Source organism: Thunnus thynnus, chromosome 9 (genome assembly GCF_963924715.1).
Source record: "Thunnus thynnus chromosome 9, fThuThy2.1, whole genome shotgun sequence".
Classification (NCBI taxonomy): domain Eukaryota; kingdom Metazoa; phylum Chordata; class Actinopteri; order Scombriformes; family Scombridae; genus Thunnus; species Thunnus thynnus.
Genome location: NC_089525.1, coordinates 6,419,968 through 6,443,335, shown reverse-complemented (window position 1 = coordinate 6,443,335; position 23,368 = coordinate 6,419,968).

Here is a 23,368-nt window from a genome sequence, read left to right as displayed (position 1 = left end):
ACCCACACAGGTGTAACAAGAAAAGTAATATCTTTAATGAGGTGGCTAGAAGAACTGCTGCATGATGTCTTAGTGATGTAGAATTGCAAAAATGACTTTTATCATATAAGAATACTATAGATTATTACTTTAAAGAATGATGTTGCATGAAGACAAATTGATTTGTGCACTAGTTTGGTACTGCAGTGGAACATTTTGCCATTTAACTGGGGTGAGATACAGCCGCTCCCTGCAGCTCATTGTGTTTGTCTTAGTCGTTTTACGAGCGCATTCGTTAGGGGGGTAAATTGATTTTTGCAGGCAATGTTTTTTCTGTAGGTAATTATGGAAATGGTGGTGTTTCCTGCACATCTGCTCTACCAGTCTGTTCTCTTTGGGTTCTGACAAATTACTTCACAGGAAATGCTGAAATAACTGCAGGGAAGCGTGCATGCATACGGAAATGTGAATGCACTGTACATACTGTATGTATGGCATGTTTGCACACAGACACACACACACACACACGTTTGCACACTTAAACTACACAAATAGCACTTCTCAGTTTTATCATTGTGCAGTTAATATATGCTGTTATAAATGACAGCATAAATTCACAGCAACCCATACAGACATACACCTACACACATAAATACAACATACACACTCTCACATATGTAATACCCTCATCAAGTGAAGGAGCTTTGTGATTGTAGGGACATATGAAAACATAATGGTGAACACATATACACGTTGAGTTTAGATTTAGATTTTATTTTGAATATGTTAACAAAATAAAAATATAAGTAAGAAAACAAAACAAGAATAATCAATAAAATTAACCACAAACATATACATAAAACTCTCAGTAAACAACATCAATAAATATTTGTTGTTTGAAAGGGAGTAGGAAGAATTGAATACCCCTTTTTTATATTTTATCAATAATCTTAGTGATAAACATAAATATTCCAACTTTCCACCCCAGTGTTCAGCATACACAACTCGATCAAATAAATCAAATCATACAAAAATAAAACATTTACAGATTTCACCTGTCAATCAAAAAGTGCAGTTTATCAGTCCAATAAAGTCTCTTAAACACACACACACACACACACACACACACACACACACACACACACACACACACGTGCTCATGCAAACACGTAGAAAATAATGAGCGAGACAGAATCACCACTAATAATCTGGAACCCAGTGGCTTGCATTTTTTGAGGACATGAGTTTTAGACTGAAGAGTCCTTTTAATGACATACAAACACACAATCAAGTGCGTACACACACACACACACATGCACACACTTTCTGTGCAGCACTTCTTGGAGCAGAGACACTGATATTACTGACAGTGTAGCGAATGTCTAAGACTGGTATCACCCTTGTCAACATACTGTGCATTAACACACACACACACAATATACTGCAAGGCTACAATTAAGGGTTATTATAGTTACTTATCACTTTTTGTTAATCAATCATATATTCTATTAAATTTCAGATAACTGAAAAACTCTACTCTAAAATCTGAGGGCCAAAAAATCAGTTTTTAAATGTCAAATATCTTGGAGGGGAGGAGTGCACTGCTATTTTGGAAGATAGATAGCTAGTTAGCTAGTCAGCTAGTAGCATATTAAACATCTTATTAAAAAATCACCTGCAAATGTCAGCGTCTGTCAGTTAAGATACTAAATGATGTGATCCTTATTCTTCAATCTTGTTGCTAACAAACCACTGTCTGTCCTTTGCTTGCAAGGTACAGTTTGTCTGCAGACAAGAACACATATGGATGATAATATATTTATGTGCACATGCATACATTTATGTGTGTTTGCATAGACACACATCATTTACACAAATTATTCACCCCCATGAGATATAATTGTTAATCTGACTACCTGACTCAAGTGTTAATGATGATGATGTTTTCAGACAAACTGTCAAGTATGATATTTGCTCAGTGAAAGCACGGCGATGATGTGTGTTGATAAGAACTGAAATAGACCTAATCAGTTGGTAAGTGCCACACAATCAGGTCAGTCTGTGGAGATGGCAGCAGAGGTACCACGCAGATGCAGGCTGATGGGAGTCAAAAGCTGTAAAATCACAACATAAATAATGACTAACGGAGATCTCAAGGACTCATTAACAAACTCATTCACACTAAATGAATCATTTCCTCTCAGACATTCAGTGACTCAGCTAGATGCCCTTCTTCCAGATATTCATGCACGCGGCAAAGTTTGTTGATTGAAATGAAGTGTGTTATTCAGATTCATAACCACTGCTTAAACCTGAGTTAATGATCCCTGACATTTTCATATAAATAAATGTCAGCTGTGTCACTCCATCACAGACTGATAACACAACAATGATTCAGCCTATGGCCACCTCTTGGAAGCTTTTTAAACACTGTGGTGTCTGGTAGGTATTTCTGGATCCCAAAATTTCAATTTAACACTCAGGGTTTCTACATCTGACAAGGAACACAGTCAGGGTTCCACATTTTAATATAGCAAGGCTATTTAAAACTGATTTTCACTATGATACACTATTACATAGGACTGGGCGATGAATCAAATTTTATTTTCAATTACAATTTTGGCTTCCAATGATTATGAAAACAAGATAATCGAGATAAAGGGATTATTGTGCCGCATTCTGTTTTGCAATGATGCTCTTGTTTTTTCTTGTATTATAAATCCAGCGCAGCGTGTGTCGGAGCTGCCAGGCAGCACAGTGAGAGAAAGACAGGCAGAGCGGAGCTCTTCCTCACAGCATGAATGTGTCTGAACTTAACAAACAGTCAAATGTTCAGTGGTGGAAACTGACTTATTTAGACAATTACAGGCTACTTTGTTTTAGTTTCAGTCAGACCTTAGATTCTATTATGTTAGATACGAGGACCTTCACTCTGTGTAATGATCTCTCCTTTCATCCAGCCGCTCGGCGCTGTGCTTTCTCTGTCTGCAGTCTGTTCTTGTGCACATGCTTGTAAAAAGCTGATTAGAAACCTGGTTATGTGTAAACATGGCAGAGAAATGGGTGTTCTCCAGGGAGTAAAATCTGTGGAAACCAGGGTTCTCTCATCCCGTACTCCAGAAATATGGTTTGTCGTTCACATGACAGTTAAGAAATCAGCTTTCTGGAGAAAACATACTGTAACCTGGTTACTCATGTTCATGTAAACACACTGCTCTCTGTCAAACCTCTTGTTTCTCAAAGTAACATGATAAATGATCATTTTAGAGTTGATCACTCTCTACACAACATGCATCTTAACAATCACTATAATAATTTGATCTCAATTATTTTGGTCTAATTTATTTTTCATTTATTTTTATATAATTTTCAGTAGGTTGTGAAAGTGCACTACAACATAATTGATCTTATTTATTTTGATTATTTGATTTATATATCTCTCTCTCTATATATATACATTTTAGGTTCAAGGAAATCCACTGTTAAAAAGTTGTTTTGAAAAGTTCAGTAAATGCATGCTGTCAATGAGTAATCATGTTAAATAATTGTGATCTCAATATTGACTAAAATAATTGTGATTATAATTTTTTCAATAATCGAGCAGCCCTACTATTACATCAGCAGACCCAGTATGTCAGTTAGTGAAACCTGCCTGTTACTGCTGGTGAGTGGCTGAACAAACAATGTCAGAGGTTCATAAAGACACCTCACCTGGTTTACTCAGAGAGCAAAGCCATCCTGCAGTGGAGTATTTAATACATCACTGTCCGCTCTTGTCAGTCAAAAATTATTCCATTGCTTAATGTGTCTTGATGAGACATTTTTATACATCGGGGTGTACACTAACAGCTGCGGAACTCAAGAGGTGGCTGTGCTCCAGAAATGCCAGCACTTCTGGGACTTGTACAAAGAGTAAATACTGGATACAAGCTAGTTACAGAGTATAACTTAAGGTTGTTACAGAAAGTCACAACAGTTGCTCCATAGTTTCTAATGTAAACCACCAAGGTAGGTTTACATAGAGGGTGAGAGGGTGGCTGCTGCTGTCATCAACAGCTTTTTGTCACTCAGTTGATGATGGTTGAACTTTTTTCAACTTTCTGCTAAGGCTCACCATGTGACCATGGAAACCAAACATAATAAATCCATATGTTTGTGTCCATTTTGTTAATGTCCATACAATAAAGGAGTTAATTTTACTTTTATCTGAGTTTCCTGAGCTATATGTCAGCAGTGAACAAACATATCAGTCAACAATTATGATCTTTCTTCCATGTTTGATTGTCTGGTCTGAGCCAACAAACAATGTTTTTGATATTAACTATACTTGCTATATCAATTGTGTCATATTCCTCCTCTGCAATACATTTATTTTAGCTACTTGCTGATGAAATTAGAGCAGTTGGATAACAGCAGCCTGTACTGTTATTAGGATTGGGGGTATAGGCTACAAGTTGTGCCTTGCTGCCACCCATTAAAATACAAAACACTGGGTGGCAGATTGCTCTCTGAAAATACCTTTAAGGACCTAACTAGCTTACTAGTGAAAGTTCTAACTACCTTGCAGGTGGTTAACAGCCTCTCAGTGTGAGACTCTCCCACATTTTACCAAGTTTTATGTAGCTAATGATGTCCATAAAAAGAGGAAAGCTAGCACCACAATTTTGTTGATGGAAAGAACCACTGTGGGGTTACACTCAAACAAGATTCTTTTGGTGATATTGGCTGTTGTGACATGTATCCATGTGTTTCCTACCTGGGCAGTGTGAATGTGCAGAGATAGGAACTACAACTACAGCATTATTCATGCAGAGAGTGAACTTGTGAACTTGGTAGTTCATTAGACTATCTTTAATGAGAAGGGCCAAAAAAAGGCCATCATCTACAGAAAGTCAACCTATGAATACAGTATGTAAGGAGAAAGATGTCACAGTATTTTGACTGACAGTTGATCTTTAAAACAATGCAGGGTTAAAGAACTCAATAACTTTGCAGCAAAAACTGTGAAAAATAAAAGAGGATCTGACATTTTAGTTACTCAAATTTCATAAAAATGTGATTTCTCACTTGAGTATCTTGTTATCAGCAGACTAACCAGAGAATATTAAAAAATTAAAAATGAGTGATTAGGTGAAGTCATTTTCAGATCATCTTGGTGTGTACTGTTCAAAGTGGGGAAATATCAGCAGTGGTGGTAAATAAAACTCTATGTAGACCATGACCTTCACTCCATGACTGTTACAAGGCAAACAGCTAGCGATATAAGCAAGTGTAACACTTTCAGAGTCCACAATGCCCGCCTTTATCACCCTGTTATTTAAGCTGATGCCACTTCATTGATAAAAATGTATTCCAGCTGGATGGGTAAAGTCAACTCTGTGCCCTGTTCTTCAAATAAAAAGGTAAACAAACTCCTAGTCCCAACCACCCACCTGTTTACCCTACTTGAATCATTCTCCAGAACAACACAATAGATGGTTCACCGCTAATTATGTCAGATATTTAATACAATAGACAAATCCTGTTAGTTAATGCCAAAATTTAGGGACGATAATGACAGCTGGCTTTCAGTTTGTTCGTACACACACCTCAGACACAGAGACACACACACACACTCAGGGTAATATAGTCATTAACTTTTGAATGAGCACTACCTATTTATTTCTCTCTCTGTTTGTGTGTGTGTGTGTGTGTGTGTGTCTGTCTGTCACATCATATCATAGGGCTCCTGAGAGTTGTGCATTATCCATGTTGTTCTTTCATTACCATGGGCTTATGAAGATTTACATGGATATTGAGGTTGGCTGGGGCCTTAAACCATAGGGGCTTAGGCAATCAGGCAGTTGACTGTGTGTGTGTATGAGAGAGAGAGAAGGTGGGGGGGGTAGATGATCGTTCACTTGATGAAAAAAGTATATGACACAAAAGCCTCTCAGCTCAAATAATCTGTCTCCCTCTCTTCATTTCCCCCAGTCTCTCATGTGACATGCCACATTTGCATTGCCATCTTGAATTAAGTTTATTTCACCCATCTGACACAGAGACAGTCAGCTGATCATGTGTTTAGCACTTTATGGGAACAGGGGTATCGCCACTGCATCAGTGGTAATTAAAAAGATGTGCTTTGAATCGTGAATCATTTGTTTTTACACAGGCACAAAATTTTAAAAATCCATTTTGGGAATATGTGTCAATCCAAACCTCATACAGATTGTCTTGTGAGGCTTTATGAGCAATGGATTCTGTCATTAATGTTCAGACTCTTGATCATTGTCACTGACGTAATAAGCTTAAGGCTTTACTGGTCCGTGTTCTGCACTGTTGAACACTTTGACAAAGATAATATGTAATTATTGAGCCTTAAAATATACTATACAACCATTTATATTTTTCTTTAACCGAGCTAGTGAAGTGAGCTTTACTTGTTAATCACAAAAAGGCTTTTGTTAAAAGAAACACAGCACAAATGATTCATAATTTACCTTAATCTGCCTTGTTCCAAAAAAGTGACATAAGAACATACTCTTATTCGCTTTCTTTCTGAGATAAGAAGATTGACATTTATCTTTTGTCTGGTCATGATGTGGTTAGCCTATCTTAACATGGATACAAACAGATGGAAACAACTGGTCTGGATCAGTCCAATGAAAAAAGCATGCCTACTAACACTACAGAAATGGACGTTACCTGCTGAAGCTATTAGGCTGTATTCAGACCAAATCAGGCGGTGCGGCATTCAGCCGCAGGGTCGAGCGGAGGTGTGCGGGGTTGTGGGCGTGTTTATTTGTGCTCTAGAACGTAACCGATATGAAACAATCAGAAAATAGTGTTTTCTTGATCTGAATTGGCTTTGTCGCTAACAGAGCATCCTCTCTTCATTCACTCTCTAGCTCGCTCAACCATAGCTGCTCTCTCTCTCTCTCGCTGGTCCTCTCAGCTCTCTCTCTCTCTTTTTCTCTCTCTTTTTTAAAATGAGTCAGGAAGCCGACAGAAAATTAACGTTATCACATGGAGAGAAATGTCCTCTCCTCCTCCTAGTAAATAGTTGTTGTAAATGTTGGTTTATTGTAACCATGACAATGAAGATCCCCTAACCGTAATGAAATAGTTATTTGAACCCAAACAATGATCTTTCCCTAAATCTAACCCAGTGATTTTTGCACTTAAAACTAATAAAACCATACCTATAGCATTGTCACATCATGAAACATATTTTCTAACAGTGATTTGTTATGGTCTTAGAAGGCACCAACCAATGATGTTGTAGAGGCACCTAACCAGAAAATGCTTGTATTGTATGTGTCGTTCTAAAGGGCAGTTATAAACTACATATTTTGGAGGCAAACAACAGAATGTGTAGATTATGTTGATCATCAAACTTTAAAGGTGTTTCTTAGGTGTATTTAGTAACTTTAGACTGAGCCAGACTTCCAGTCTTTATGCCAAGCTAGGCTAACCAGATCCCAACTCCTGCTCCATGCACAATGAATTGACTGATATCGTGCCTTTCATCTCATGCTTTGAACAAAAACGATTAAGCCTTTTCACCAAAAGGTTGAACTATAGGTACTTTACCCACACTAGAAGAAGAGGCTGCTGGTAGAAATCCATACCTTTTAGGACTACAAAAGTTTCTACAACATTCTTGCACACCAAGAAGTCTTATCGACAGGTGCTCCAGATCAAAACTATGACTGTGAAGAAGAGAAAAAAAAATTCTGCACACTGGTGATCACTTGTACTCTTTTTATTTATACCATTTCAGTCCTTAGATCATCATCAGATAGTTCTTTCACAAGACCAAGAAAATGGGGCCAGTAAAGAACTGGAAAACATGCCTTCAGTAACGTGCATCACAAAATCTCATTTTTATTTGTCCTAGCAGGAAAGGAACAGGCATTAGTAATAACATGTAAGCCGGAGCAGTGTGACAGTGAGCCAGCATGCACAATAGCAGGACCCTTAAACTCAAGCAGAGTTAGATAGAATAGAATTCAGCCCTCATCCATTTCATTATTGACACCTGTGCTTTTCCTAGTGCAATACATATAGAGCCTACTCCACACCACAGCTGCTGAATGTATGCACATTGATGATGGAAACCTAATCGTCCTTTTATCACCTCATAAGCCTGATCATCTATTGTCCCGTCTGTGCCATACATGAGACAATATATGCAGCGGCATCTGTGTATACTGACACTTCTAACAGCACAACATTCCAATAATTACCATTTGGCTCTTACAAGATAAATGAGTTATGTGAATGACATTATGGAGCTGTGCCATATGTCACTGTGATGCATATTGGAATTTCCTTTATTATCTCATGGAATTTCTGCCCATGCATTGCTGGTGATTTACAGCAGTGCAGCCTCATACATTACCATCAGCAAGTGGGTTTTGAAGCTGCTGTAATTGCAGCACAGACTAACCTCCCGGGTGTTATTTCATTATATAGCTCATATACAACAATTATCAAAGCATATGTGCTGTGTCAAAAGTTTTCTCCATAACTGTTGCCTGCTTCAGCTCCAGCACAGGGTAGAAAAACTAAAAAAGATTAATTAGGTTTAACAGTGGATTTATTAGTCATCTTGTTTCTTGTATTAACTTTTTATTCACACAGTGGATTTCAATTTGAGGCTGCTTTTAGGCACTTTTGAATAAACTTTATGGTAATTTCTGGCTGAACATAATCATCATCATGAGTCACTTATTTTCTTTGAATTTGGGATGTATTGCTGACGCACAGCGTTGCAAACAACAGAAGGTCCCTCACTTTAGTTTATGACTGGTATGACTTGTGTGTGTGTGCGCACGTGTTGCTTATGGTTCCCGACGGATTGTCTACGCGCAGATATATAGACTTTGCTGAGTGCTATGTGGGCGCATATTCTGTGAGGAACAACATATCAGACCCTGCGTTCTGTGTGAAAAGCTGTTTATTCAGACAGAAGCAGCCACCGTGACTCCTTCCATTGGGGACCTTTTTTTTTTCAAATCTTCACAGCATCTTCAGGTGTATTTCACTTAATGAAAGAAAGTGCAAGGAACAAAACAACAGATGTGCTTGTGTTAATATGAAAATATTAACAAGCCAATGGCTTTTTAAACTTCATTCAACCCACTGTGTATTTACAACCAATGCCCTTCTGCCACCTCCCAGTGTAACAAGGCAGAAAAGATCACAGATGGAGTAATTGTTTTAATTGTTGTCTCGTGACCACTAATTTAGTGTTCTAATATAATTCCAATTTGATGAAACAGAAAAAAATAGAAACTGAGCTATATTTTTAATTTGCCTCTGAATCACATCCCTCTTTAAGCATTACCACTGCTGAAGCTTTGCGTGGCATACATCAACTGAGATACCGAATCCTCTTTTTTTTTTTTTTTTTTTTTTTTTTTTAAAAACCTCTGAATGTAAATCTTGCAGTAATGTGTATGCAACATGATTTCTCATTGATGGACTTGCCATATTCCCCCGATCTTGACGGTGACACTAATAGAATTCACACCTCTTTTGTAGGTCTTTCATTTCCATACTAATGCATTACCATGTCTCACACTGATTCGTGCTATTCCTTTGGTGATACTGACATTACAAAACTGCTCCGACATCTCACACGACAATGGAAAGACCTGCTTATAAAGTTGTATTACTCAAATCAAGTCCTTTAAATGGAGTCACATCAAGACATTCCTTTTTTTGCATTCCCTCTTCAAGTTTTTCTGGAACTTTTAATTGATTTTCATACTTTTTCTCAAATATTGGGCTATTTTGGAACAGGAGTTGGTCCCAGGATCTTCTAACATCTTGTAGAGATGTGGTCTACCCCAGCAGGTCGCTACAAAACTGACAGATACAGGTAGCAATGGGGCCATATCTCCCTCAGACACAAGTTGATCTTAGTTTGGGCCTCACTCAGGGGCCATGCTTGTGACACAGTATCAGTCAGAATTTGATATAATACTATGATTAGAGCCTATGATCCACTGGGGGTAGTTTTATTGGTGTGTGTAAAAGAAAGAGATCGAGAGGCTGTGAACTTTTTCTGCACTCAGTCCTCTGAGAGAGAAATTGAGATATAAAAAGAAACAGGGGGAGATAGAAAAGTTGATAGAAGGAATCAGAGGAGGTTAGATGATTGACAGAAAGAGAGAGAAGAAAGGAAAGGAGGTTTGAGAGATGAAATGACATTTCCTAATCCACACTGATAAGTTTCCTCTGCTGCAAACCTGTGCAATCTTTCACTTCGCTTGCTTGTGTGTGAGACTTTTGTGTCCAAAAGTGTGTGTAAGAGAGTCCATGTCAATTTGTCCTTTTCTCTCTTGTTAATCAGGTCTGGTTGGCACTCTAAATGCCCTTTCACACACGCAGTCTATCCCTGAAATGTTCAGAAACATTTCCTGCATGGGGTCATGTGTGAATGGGAGCAGGGATCAATATTCAGGGAAATCTGTACTGCCAATTTCCCACCTCACGACCTAGTAACATTTCAGGGAAAATGCCAGTAAGGCTGTGTTGTGAATGAAAGCAGTAACATTGCAGGGACAAGCACGTAAAGGGTTACGTCTGTCTCACGAAAGAGCGAAGCGTGAGCGAAGCAATCTCAAGAATTATGATGAATCCGCGTCTTGCTTACAGTTGCCTTGCCAATGCTTTCGTAGGTGATTTGTCTCACAAACTTGTTGAATATTAAATACATTACAAGAACACCGGCACCAGACAAAAACAACTCCTCGCCTGCCATGTTCCTGATAATAATCAGAGACGTCTTCTGCCGTGTACATGTACATGTGGCCTTGCCCCATCTGCTTTTTCAACTATTGGATGAGTTGCCATGAAGTTTTGTACAGACATTGATGCTCCACAGAGGATGAATAAGTGAATTATCTAGGCAATATTGGATAGACAGACATGGAATTTGGTAGACATTCATGTCCCCCACAAGATTAATTGTAATAACACTGCTGATCTCTGAACCTTTCCTCTGGATTCACCATCTGGTCAAAATTCACATTGTTCTATTACTTTGGTCAAATACTAGCAAAACAAAACTGATGGGACATTCCCATCAGCCTCAGCTGTACTTTGTGTTTGGTACTAGTTAGTAACTGTTAGCATGCTAACACGCTAAACTTAAGTGTTGAACATGGTAAACTGTACACTTGCTGTACATCAGCATGTTAACATTGTCATTGTGAGCATGTTAGATGGCTGATGTTACCATTTAGCTCAACCCACAGCTGTGCCTTTTCTATGCCTACGCCATTCTCTTAGTAAATTTGGCCCTGAGTCTTGTTTTTCATCCATGACAAAAAACTTTTTTTTCTGATAATTATCCATAAATCTTTAACCTAACCTTAAAAGCTATATTCAGACCAACAACAGAGCTGCAATCATTAATTTCAACAAGACTACTGGCGCTGACGGCTCCAGCAAAAACATGCTGATTTTCCGTCAAAAAAGGCTGAATCTCAACACCAGCGACATCTTCTGGCAAGGCACAGCATTGGTCAATCAAATACGTGCAAGCTAATGGCGTACTTCTATGGTTTACCTCGATCATCAAGACACACACACGACTGTCATCATGATAACTTTGACAACAAAGTTGTAAAATCCTGACTCATTATTTTAAATTGCTATGCAGTGTTCAAACTCAGTGAAGTGTTACTCAATGAGGATTTCCTGATAAGTATAATCACACTAACCCCTGTACAGTTGCCTAAACCCAGTCCTCACCATAACTAGAGCTGTGTAAGTACCCTGAACTTAACCCTCATCTCAACATTGACATGTAAATTTGATTCTGTCTTTTGCAACATTTGTGATAAAGGAGCATAATTTTTACATCATTTGGAGTGCATTATCTGCTTCTCAGATGGTGCTAATTTTTGAGAATATGTTTTTCCAATTTAAAGCCCCTGATTTGAAAAGACTCCTACCATTAGTACCCAAAACTGTGGGTCACTGAGATAAATGTACTGAAAGGAATGCATACACATAATGCACATAGTTTTCACTGGCATTTTTTTTTTACAAACATTCATGCAAAAGATGTTATAATCACAAAACCTGCACATAGTGAATTTCAATAAAATGACATTCACATCCTCTCAGTAAGTTTAGCTTAGTACAGTGGCTACAATCTAGCCAATTAACTTTGTCACTAATGCACAAAATGCATCTGCATGACTTCATGCACGACTACAAGTTAGTATAAGTGTAAGACCAAGATAAGGTACGTATACCATGTTTCTACTAAATAATAGAAACTAATCTGCTACATACTGTATGCATCTTTGCCCCGATCAGTATTTGACAACGCCTGCCTGCTCACAGCTACCCCCCATCACTGTACAATAACCATTATTTATCAAAAGCATTTTAAATATAATCAATTATTCACCATCACATGATATATTTAACACATGATATCGACACTTCTGCAACATTTAAATGCTCTTATGTCCCAATGAGCACCTGTAATCATGCATGAGCATATGTGTAATTGGATCGTGTTCTTGTGAATTTTATGTCTTGAGGGCATAAAAATAATCTATGATGTAACACTGCACAAGGTGTAATGGTGGTTCTCTTGCTTGAGACGTAACACTGTATAGATCCCATGGACTGCAGATTAATCTTTATTATTGAGTACTTAATGTGCTATGAATGTGTGGGTGTAAGAGAGGGAAACAAATGTCTGCTCCTATACCTGACAGACTCATCATGCTGATTACACAGATTATTCCACTGTGCCATTAAACAAAGTAATGGTATGTTTCATTAGACTGCTTTAAGTGACGAGAAAGAGGAGAGCAAGTTTATCTTTGCACATGTGGCATACTGTCACTGTCATTGCCATTAATGTTGTAGCGTTGAGAACCACACACTTCACTTCTCTCCTGCACTGTTTACTGGACTGTTGTGAACACCACACATTTTGTCTGATGTAGATAATGCATCAGTGTTAATGTAGTCCAGTAAATATGTTTTCAGGAGAGAAATGTGTGATCCTTAACACTTTAATTTGATTTCATGGACCATTGGCTCGCACTGAACTACTGAGTGCGTTCACATTTTATTTTAATTAATTTTACATTTCAAATGAGCACTTTGGTCGAGTCTGGCTTGCTTTTTTTTTTAATCAAAGTTCATCTTGACATCTAGAAAACAATTACAAATATTTACTTTTTACTGAGTTTAATATAATTTAAGCAAAGCAAAATTCAACTATTAACCATGATTCTTAGCACCTTATACTATATGTCAGTAAACAGACATATACCAATAACTCTTCTTTGACCATTAAAGTGAACTACAACCCTGTCTGACATTAATTTTGGCAAACAGCATTTTAGTTTTATGTTTCAAATAATATCTTAAATCGTTTTTGACTAGAATAACAGATTCATAATCATGTATGAAACCAATTTAAATAAATGTATCTGCCAGCTCAAAAATATGTTTTTTCTTCCTGTTACTTCACTCTGACATTTGAGATTCACTGTGCAGAATGATGTATGAGTTTTTTTCACATTCATTTACCGAAAGTGGAAAGTTTATTTGTGCTCACTGAAAATCTGATTTCAAGGCGCTTACTTACGAGCATGATATGTGACATCACAACTACTTTGGAGCCAATCGTGGTCCAATATGCAACTAACACAAGTGTGATGTGGAAACTTGAAGCCTCCAGTGCACAAACAGTGAGAATGGATTTTACAGTAAGTCAGAGACATCTTGTGTCCAACAGTTGAACTTTTGAAATTAAATATATTTGCATATTCATATTTTCTGTAATTGTTAATGAGGGAGGAGGCATTTTAAGGATTCTAACGTGGTTATTATACTTTTTTGTGGAAAAAAACATATCAGACACACATTTTTATTGTAAGTCTCAACACATATCTGGAGGGGATCTTTAATAATATATACTTCTGTGAAACTCTTGCCAGAGTTCCAGAGAGCATTCAAATGTGTACACCAATGATCACCTGACCTTTTCTTCACATCAGCATGTTTCTGTGCCTGATTATCATTTCTGCTTGTGGAGCGTCTGCACATACATAATACAAGTTAATTAGTAATCAGTTCATACTTTGATTCTAAGTGACCTTAATTGACCATTTAACAGTAAAAAATGTCATCCTATCACAACAAGTTCACAAAGATCAAAGCAGACAAAATCAAACAAGCCCTTGGTCTTTCAGATCAAACCAGGATCACGTCCAACATGGAATGTTAATGCTCCCCTGGAGTTATTTTCAATCTGTCTGGTCCCGCCCCAGCCCCGTACGAAATGAAATGTTATTCTGAATAATAACTCCCTTCAACCAAGACCCCCTAAGGGTCACTGTGGGTTGTTTCCTGCAGTCAATCATCTGGAAAGGCCCCTCAGGCATCCTGCTAGCCTCGTGGTCTAAGACACACACCACATAACCACAACATTCCTGGTTTAGATCTGGCTGGGGACCTTTGTTGCATGTCATCCCCCTTTCTATTTCCTCACATTTCCTATGTGCCTCTTGATTACATACTGTGACACAAAGGCACAAAAATGCCCCCAAAATAATTATCTTTAGAAAAGGCCTCCCGAAAATGTGAAATTCTCCTGATTCATTAGCAAACCAACCTTAAAAATAACATCAACATTCTTCCTGCTCCTAACCACCGGTGACATCCTGCCAATATAGTTACTGGCACTGAATAACAGCCAGTAACAGTCTTTCTTCTAGAAATGATCAATCAGCACTATTTCAGTCACTGGCACTAGAGTGCCAGATAACCCAGTACCTATTTTCTCCAACTGCAAACTAACAGCTAAATATGGACTCCACCTGGAGACAAGAAAAGACACAAGGCAGTCATGTTCCAGGATGCCAAAATGTCTGCAGTAAGTAGGTAGAAAACACCTTTCCACTTCGATTAATACACCCACATCTAATTCTAAGAATTTCTCCATTGGATTGTGTTAGCTCAAGCAAAAACTTTCCATTTGCAATAGTTTATAACTTATTGACAGTGCTGCTATGACATTAAGAGAGAAGCTGTACTGGATTGAAGCTGGGACAATCAGCAAAAAGGCAGTTTAAAGAATGATGATAAGCAAGCACTGTCAATATCTTGTTGCTTTGAACGGACTACTTACCACCTCTGTGTTCCTGAAACTCATTAACAACTGCTTACCTTAACTGTAATGGTTTGTTCCTTACAGATGTAGTTCCACACTTGGAAATACACTTTTTCACTTTTTTCCCGAGAGCTTGATGTGAAGAATGATAACACTCTCATGTCTTTGTGTTAAGTTTGGAGCTGGAGTCACAAGACAGTTAGCTTAGCTTAGCATAACAACTGAAAGCAGGGAGAAACAGAATTACATGCTGGATCTAGGCTACTCCTTGATGAACAACAGTTTGTCCATCCACCCAGAACTTCTTGGCAACAAGACTCCCAGGCTAATTGTTTCTCTGTGCTTCCAAACATTATGCTAAGGTAAGCTAATTGTGCCCTGACTCTACAGTGGTGATGATGTCATCTCACTCTGTGAAAGAAAGTGAGATCATTTCCCAAAATGATGGACTGTTCCCTTATTCAGAAATGATATAGTTGGACTCCTTGAACAGAGTTACTGTAAAAGCTATGTGAGAGTGCAGACCGAAAAAATACTACAATTGTATGACTGATGAAAATACAATTGTCATGGAAATTGTCTGAAAACACTAAACACACATATAAAATAATACACAAAACACTGCTGGGTTGAAGATTAAAAATATCATTGTACAATAAGGTGATAGAACACACAAAGATTTGCATCAGTTCATCTTAGCAAACAAAAAGAAAACCTAATCTTTTATAGTTACAGAAGGAACAAAGATATGATCTGTGATTGGTCAAATTTCACTCATTTAAATGGTGGTCTGCAGTGTGAACACACTACATCCATACACTTTCCGACATACAGCCATCATAATGTGTGACGTCATCTGTAAACCGATCTGGTACTTAAACTGGCAGGCAGCCTGTCCAAGGGACACATGGCTCTGGTCTGCTGTGGGAGCTGGTCTGACGCCGGACCAGACTCTCTAATCAGTTCTCTTGACCATCTGCCGGTCTGACTGACTGTTGAGACAGTGGTGCAGTATGATTTGTGTATTGCATTAATTAAACAAATGTCTCATTGTTGTAGCCTCAATATTATTAGGTACTTCTGTTGGTATAAACTTGTAATGTAGCTTGCAACATTCGTCAAAACGGTATTAAGGGTTTTTTCACAGCACCTCAGCTGAACGAACAGGGAAAAAACAATGCTGAGAGTTCTCAACCACATTTTAGTGTAATTTCTGGTTGTCTCTTCCTTCTCTCCTCTCCTCTCCTCTCCTCTCTGTTTCTGAGTTTGATCGAGGCGGGGCTCAGCTCCTCCCCACACACATACACATATGGAGTGGACAGCACAACAAAGAGGCTGCAGTGGAGACAGTGAACCAGGTGAAGTGAGACAAAATGTTTTACTGGAGTTGATGACAACTTAACACTTATTACTGAAAGTGCAACAAAAGCTTCGCCAGTAAAAAGTCAATAAGAGTACTTTATCAAACCACCTGTTCAACAAGCATAAACATGTAGAAAAGCAATATTTTCAACTGCTTCATCTGCAGTGTCTCATCCACCGCTTGTTAGGTTAATAGTGAATTGTTATAAACAAGCTAAAACCAAAGCTGTCTGTAAGTAGCCTAACTGTTTATCTTAGTTTGGCATATATCTGCTGTTCTTGAAGAGGTCCTTGCAAAACATAACACTGAAACTGAGGAAGATGTTGCTCAGGAGATAGGTAACATTGTGTTTCAAACAAATCCAATACTTAATGCCTTGTCAGAAAAAGGTATATTATCAACTGATTACAGGAGAAATAGATATTCCAGGGAGCATTTTTTCTCTATCATTGAGCCAACTGAGTTGTTGTATGACAGGACTTCAAGAAAAGCCTTTGTTTATGTTTCTGTGAAACATAATTGAGCTTTTACTGGATAGAGCAGAGTTTCTGGAAAAATTTGCTTTCAATAAAGAGACTGCACCAGACCATTACAAGTCTTTTCAAGATGGTCATTTTAAACAAAATCAATGTTTTGGAGAACAAGGGCTGCAAATTGCATTAGGGCTACATATAATATAGATGATTCTGAATTGTGTAACTCATTAGGCACATCAAAGAAAATTCAATTCACTTTCAATTCAGTTTTATTTATATAGCACCAAATCACAACAGAAGTTAACTCTGGGCACTTTTTACATAGAGCAGGTCTAGACTGTACTCTTTAATTTACCGAGACCCAATGATTCCTCTATGAGCAAGAACTTTGCGACAGCGGCAAGGAAAAACTCCCATTTGGGTGGCCATCTGCCTTGACCAGTTGGGTTGAGAGAGAAAGGAGGAGGAGAGGGGAGAGACAGACACAGAGAAGCATAATAACAACAGTAATGACAATAACAACAACAACAATAATATAAATATGACTAATAATAATAATAGTAGGCGTGGTCATCAAGCAGGTCCTCGGAAGCCCACCATCCATAATTCATAAGATTACTGTAGTTTATTGGATGATTCTTAATCTACCTTCAAAGTTTCATTCCAGTTTACATTTAATTCATCTAGCTCTCCTTGGAAAGACCTCTGATATTAAGCAGTTTGGTTATGAGAAGTTTCTCAGTCCACTACTTAAGGATATAAAGTCATTGGAACAAGCAGGTGTTGTTCAAGGTCTTATAGTATTTTGTGTGCTGATCATTTAGGAGCTTATGGTCTTGCAGGCTTTCAGTGTAAACTTCTGTAGATTTTGTTTGACAAGTCAAGGTGAAATAGCAACCACTGCAATTTCTGATTTCCAGCTACAGTCCAGAGAACAGCACAATACATTTCTGGTGCAACTGAATAAAAAATGTTCCACATGTAATGGGGTTAAAAGTGAATGTGTGCTGTCATATTTTCAACTCTCTCTTTTCTCCACACATATTACACTACCTTTTTAAAGTTGTTTTCCAGCAGAACTGTCTTTGTGTCTAAAGAAGTTGATTTCAAAAGGCTTTATTACTTTGGACCGACTGAATAGCATAATAACTTAATTTCCTTACAAATACTCAGACAAGGTGGATAAACCAAAGGCAATTTCTAAAGCAAGTTTTGAAAAAGGCAATACAGGTGGCAATGGCCATGAAATTGGACCATGTTATGATTCCTCCCTCTTTTCATTGGAAAGAACATACCAGAACAAGATGGGAGATATTGATGGACCTTAAAGAAATATTTGAGATTGTTGTCTCACCTGTTTTTTTTCAGAGGAAATATTGCACTACATGGAGATCAATTTGTCTGATCATTGCAATGGACTGCCAGAATTCTACAAAATAGTGACTGTAGTAGTTAACCTTAAAAAGTGGCCTTTGTTGGCAGAAAGCTCATATCTTGGTACCTGGAACATTTTAGGTCATTCAAGCTTGTGGAGAACATCTATGCAGACACTGAGATTTCTGATCCTGAGGCTGTCAACAGCCATCATCCATTGGCTGCATACACAGCGGGAGGTAAGGTGCTGGTGACTCAAAAAGTGTGCCTGCTTCAATGAAGGGACGCATCTATCCTAATGCCCACAGTGTCTTCAAGAGTTGTACTTTGCTGGCTATTACTTGATGTAATTGGTGTCATATATATGAGGGTTAATTTTTTGGTTGCAGAGTATGAGATGGAAATCTTTAATGTGTCAAACATAAATAATTCAAGGTGGAAAAAATTGGTTTATGCAATATTTGGAATAATTTCCATCATTGCTTATTCTGAGCCACAGTATTTTAATGACAAATGTCTTTCAGTTTGATTTACTATTCATGTGTTGGTCATTTCATGTCTGTCATCAGAAGGACACTGACCCAGAAGAGGAGCAGATGAAGAGCCTCATTATGGGTATCCTCACTGTGTTGGAGGATGATGATAGTTCAGCTCCTGCAAGAGTCATGAACGTCACTGTTATTTTAAAAGAAAACATCGTCCTTCAGTATCTCCCTGACCTGCCAACGGCTTTTGCTTACATCTTTGGGCTGATCTATGCTTTAAACCTCCAGTACCCATAAGAACTGGGATACATGTTTGAAACCATTCAGAAGGTTTTCATGGTACTCAGAAGGGATCGATGTGCAAGGGTCAGATCCCTCAAAAACAAACTCCTTCAGGGAATCCAGTAAGTTAGCTGATAATGTTGGGTCTGGGACAGTTTTGAATTGCAGAAGTTCCTGTTGCTCCTTGTAGAATGATGTACATCTCAGTTGCCTGAGATGGATCATCCTCTACCTCTTCTGCTTTTACACTCTCTCCCCTTTTTCTCTCTTCTTTTTCTCAAGTTTCCTCTGTCCACCTCTCCTCTCTAACACTCTTCTCTCCCCCTTTTTTTTACCCTTTTCTCCATTTCCCTCTATCTCATATCTCTCTTGTTTCACCATCTTCTCTCCTGTCTGTCACTCTTACTTGTCTGACTTACTTACTTCACATATTCTACCTTTCTCACTCAAAGTCTGACCTCTAAAATTCTCCCCTTCTGTCCAGCCAACACCATGTTAATTTAACTCTGTCTCTCTGCTACTCGCAACCTCTTATCTACCTCTAAGTCCTTTTCTTTCTTTGTCTTCCTACCTGCCCATTTCTCACGCTGAGATGTGCCTTATTGGATTCTCTTATGTTAAGATTTAATTGTGTGTAAATTGATGACACAAACCTTTGGGCAATATTCTGATACATAAAGCATTTGCTGATCATTTTCAGACTGAAAGTTCTGAATCTAAGTAGTCTTGTTACTTTAACAGTTTTGTTAGATTGACAATTTCAGGATCACACTAGTTATGTATGCAATTTTATTTCAACCCACGAGCTACCTCTTGTGGTAACTCTGAATCTTCTTAGTAGTCTCACTGTCAAAGTCCTAACTTTTCCCTTTAACTCCATCTTGCCATGCTCACAACTCCCACAAAACTCTTCTCAGCGCTCCCTAAATGCTACCTAATTGTATTTTGGTGATCAAGATGTGATGCATAGTACTATACAATGTTACAACACAAGTGCTGAGACTTGGACAGTTATGTGACTCAGCATTTCCCATTTACTTGTTGCAAAGGATTTGACACATGTTTTGATTAATTAAAAAAAAAAGAAAAAAGTTTTGAATGTTAATGTTGCATCTGTAACTATTTGTATTATTTATAAGTTGTTACAATGTGAAATTACAAACTACTGCAAATTGGAGTTGAGTTAACAGAAAGGAGGATTGAAAGTTGAACAAACTCAAAAGCAAAACTTAAAGGTTATGCTAAATTGCATAGCTTACAATTTTGCTGAAGTTTGTTGCCTTAAAATTTTGAGTTTTCCCAACTTTTTCTTTTTTAACAGAGTATATGGATGCACTGAGCTGCAGAATAGATCAGTTGAGGCTCCTCTTCTTAGGTTATTTTTCATTGAGAACACACTATGCCCCAGGGCCAAACCCGCTGAGCTGAAATGACTCTGGAGTGCAAATTGTTCTGAGAAAAAGTTTCATTTCATTTCAGTTTAAACGCATTTATGCCTTGTTGTTTAATATCGGAATATGATTGATGGGGATAAAGAGGGAGTAGATCAGAATATAAAGCTGTGGTGATATCATGTTGTCCTAAGTTTTTGTTGTTGTTGTCAGTTTTGTCTTCGCCAAATCCTATCAGCTCCCACCAAACACGCAGATGTGTTATGACATAAAAAGGCCGAGTGACAAAGCAAAAAGTAAACTTCAGAGATCCAATTAAAGTGTATCGTGTTTGTAACTGATAAATTAATTGGTTCATTAGAGCTGTACTCCCCTGCTGTGAGTCTCTGTATGGCTTAGAGGTGAAGGGGGATAAATACGCTGTGATCGACTCAAAGTAACTTTTACTAAGTGAAAAGTGTTTCTTCTAATGAGTGCAGAGAAAATGAGAAGCCTGCCGCCTGCAAACACAGCGGTGAACGGGATTAGGAGTTGGGTTTAGTGCAAGTTTCAAGTCTTTTTGAAAACCAAATAATTGGATAACAGTTGGGGGTGGAACACAAACCTATGGTATCAGATGAAAGTAGAACTGAAAAAAAAGGAAATGCCTTTGATTGTGTCACTTTGCACCCTCTTGTTTTTGTTCTTTGTCAGCTTTTACATAACTGTGAATGGATGAAATTCACACCTTTACGAGCATTTTACTTCTTTGAGTGAGACCAGTGTTCATTTTGACCCCTGAACCCTCTATTAAGGTTTAGGTTTGAGGATTAAATGTAAATAAATGTACATTTTAGTTTAGTTTTCATCAGGGAAATATTATTCTCATTTTGGCTTTGCCGCTACCCAGCTATCCAGGTGTACAATCCCCAGACTCTCCTGTTCATCAGAGCGTCTTCCTGGATCATGGTGCTTCCACTCCAAGGATTAGTTTCCCCCAATTCACGTCACCCCTGTTTCTGCCAGTGGCCAACATTCTCCATACTGGTTTGCAGCACCAGAGTTAATACGGGCAGAGGAGGGGGAGAAGGGAAGGGGTCCAGATGAAGCTGAGACAGCCCTGGAGATGAGGTGTTGTCAGAAAATGGTGCAGCTCACTTCTGATGAGCTTTGGCTTTGGTGTATCCTGTTATTCCTTGGAATGACTTCCCCTTATCCATGGCTGGGAATGTCAGACTCTCCTTTCTCTGACCTGTCTTCCCTGACTGTCCTGGTGCGGTGGAGAGAGTCCCCATCATCTGTGTCATCTACGCACTCTGCCCCGGGGTTCCCCTGTTGACAGCCGGGTCTCTACACCTCTCAGAATGGAGCTGCTGAATGCCTACTCTATAGAAAACAAGTCGTCTGTGCTAAATGATCTGGTCTTGTCTAAGAAATTAGACTCTCTGTTCCTGACTGAAACCTGGCTGAGGAATATGGAGCTTGGCCCTCTCATCAAGCTCTGCTTGAAGGATTATACTTTTATAAGCTTGCCCAGACTTTCTGGCTGTGGTGGAGGAGTTGCTGCGGTGTTCAGGAGCCACTTCATATGTCATTTGGTGAGCACTGGGTCATTCTCTTCTTTCGAACTTCAAAAGATTAAAGTTGGACATACTAATTATTTTAACTTAATTTTAATCTACCGTCCACCTGGCCCAAACGGATCATTTTTAAATGAATTCACTGACTTTTTGTCCTCTATCCTTAAGCTATCCAGTTTTATCATTACCAGTGATTTTAGCATTCGTGTTGAAGATGATATTAATATCACAGAGTCTTTTAATCTCACTCAACATGTATCTGGCCCTACACACAACAGAGGGCATACTCTGGACCTTGTTTTTACTCTTGGTTTGAATATTGATTCTTTATTTTCTGAGGATCTTTTTATGACCGATCACAACTGTGTTTTATTTGATTTGTCATTTAATCTAGATTCCTTACCTTGCTGCAGTATCATTAGCTCTCGCATCTTTAACCACCTTTCTGCTGCAAAGTTTTCTGCCACTTTCCATTTTAACTCTGATATGCACAGTGATATTGACTACTTGGTGCAATCTTTTAATGAACACTGTCTTTCAGCATTGGATAAAGTGGCCCCTATTAAAACTAGATTGGCTGCTTTGAGCAAATCCTCCCCTTGGATAAATGACAACATTCACTCTTTAAAGAGAGACTGTAGGAGATTGGAACACCTGCTGTTCTGATTTTTTCAACCAAGAAATGTAACAATTTTTTTTTCTTTCTTTGTAGGCAAGATTAATGACATCAGGTTGAACATTTTCCCCTCAACTTTCCCCCTTATCTTGTGCTTCTCTCAGCCTACAGTCCTGGATAGGTTTTGTCTAATAACACTCCAAGATCTTACTAACTTGGTAAACTGTATGAAAACTTCCTCTTGCCCTCATCTCTGCTTAAAAATGTCATTGGCTCTATTGGTCCTGCTGTGCTTTCCATAATCAACAGCTCTCTGTTATCTGGCCATGTCCCTGCTCAATTCAAACTATGCTGCTATTGAACCACTTCTCAAAAAATCAAACCTTGATCCATTTCTACCCCAAAATTACAGGCCCATCTCGAAGGTACCCTTTGTTGCCATGTGGTTGCTAAGCAGCTCACAACTGCAATTGATGAACATAATTTCTTTGATAAGTTTCAGTCTGGCTTCTTCAGGGTTTGCTGGTTGCTCCTAGAACTAGGCTTTAAACTAAAGGAGACTGTGCTTTTGAGGTTGTGGCTCCTAAACTTTGCAATTCTCTCCCTTTGGATTTAAGAACTGTGGACACTGTGGACACCTCTAAAAACAGCTTAAGATTTGTACAGACTTGCCTTTGTGTAATTTTTCTATTTTCTAT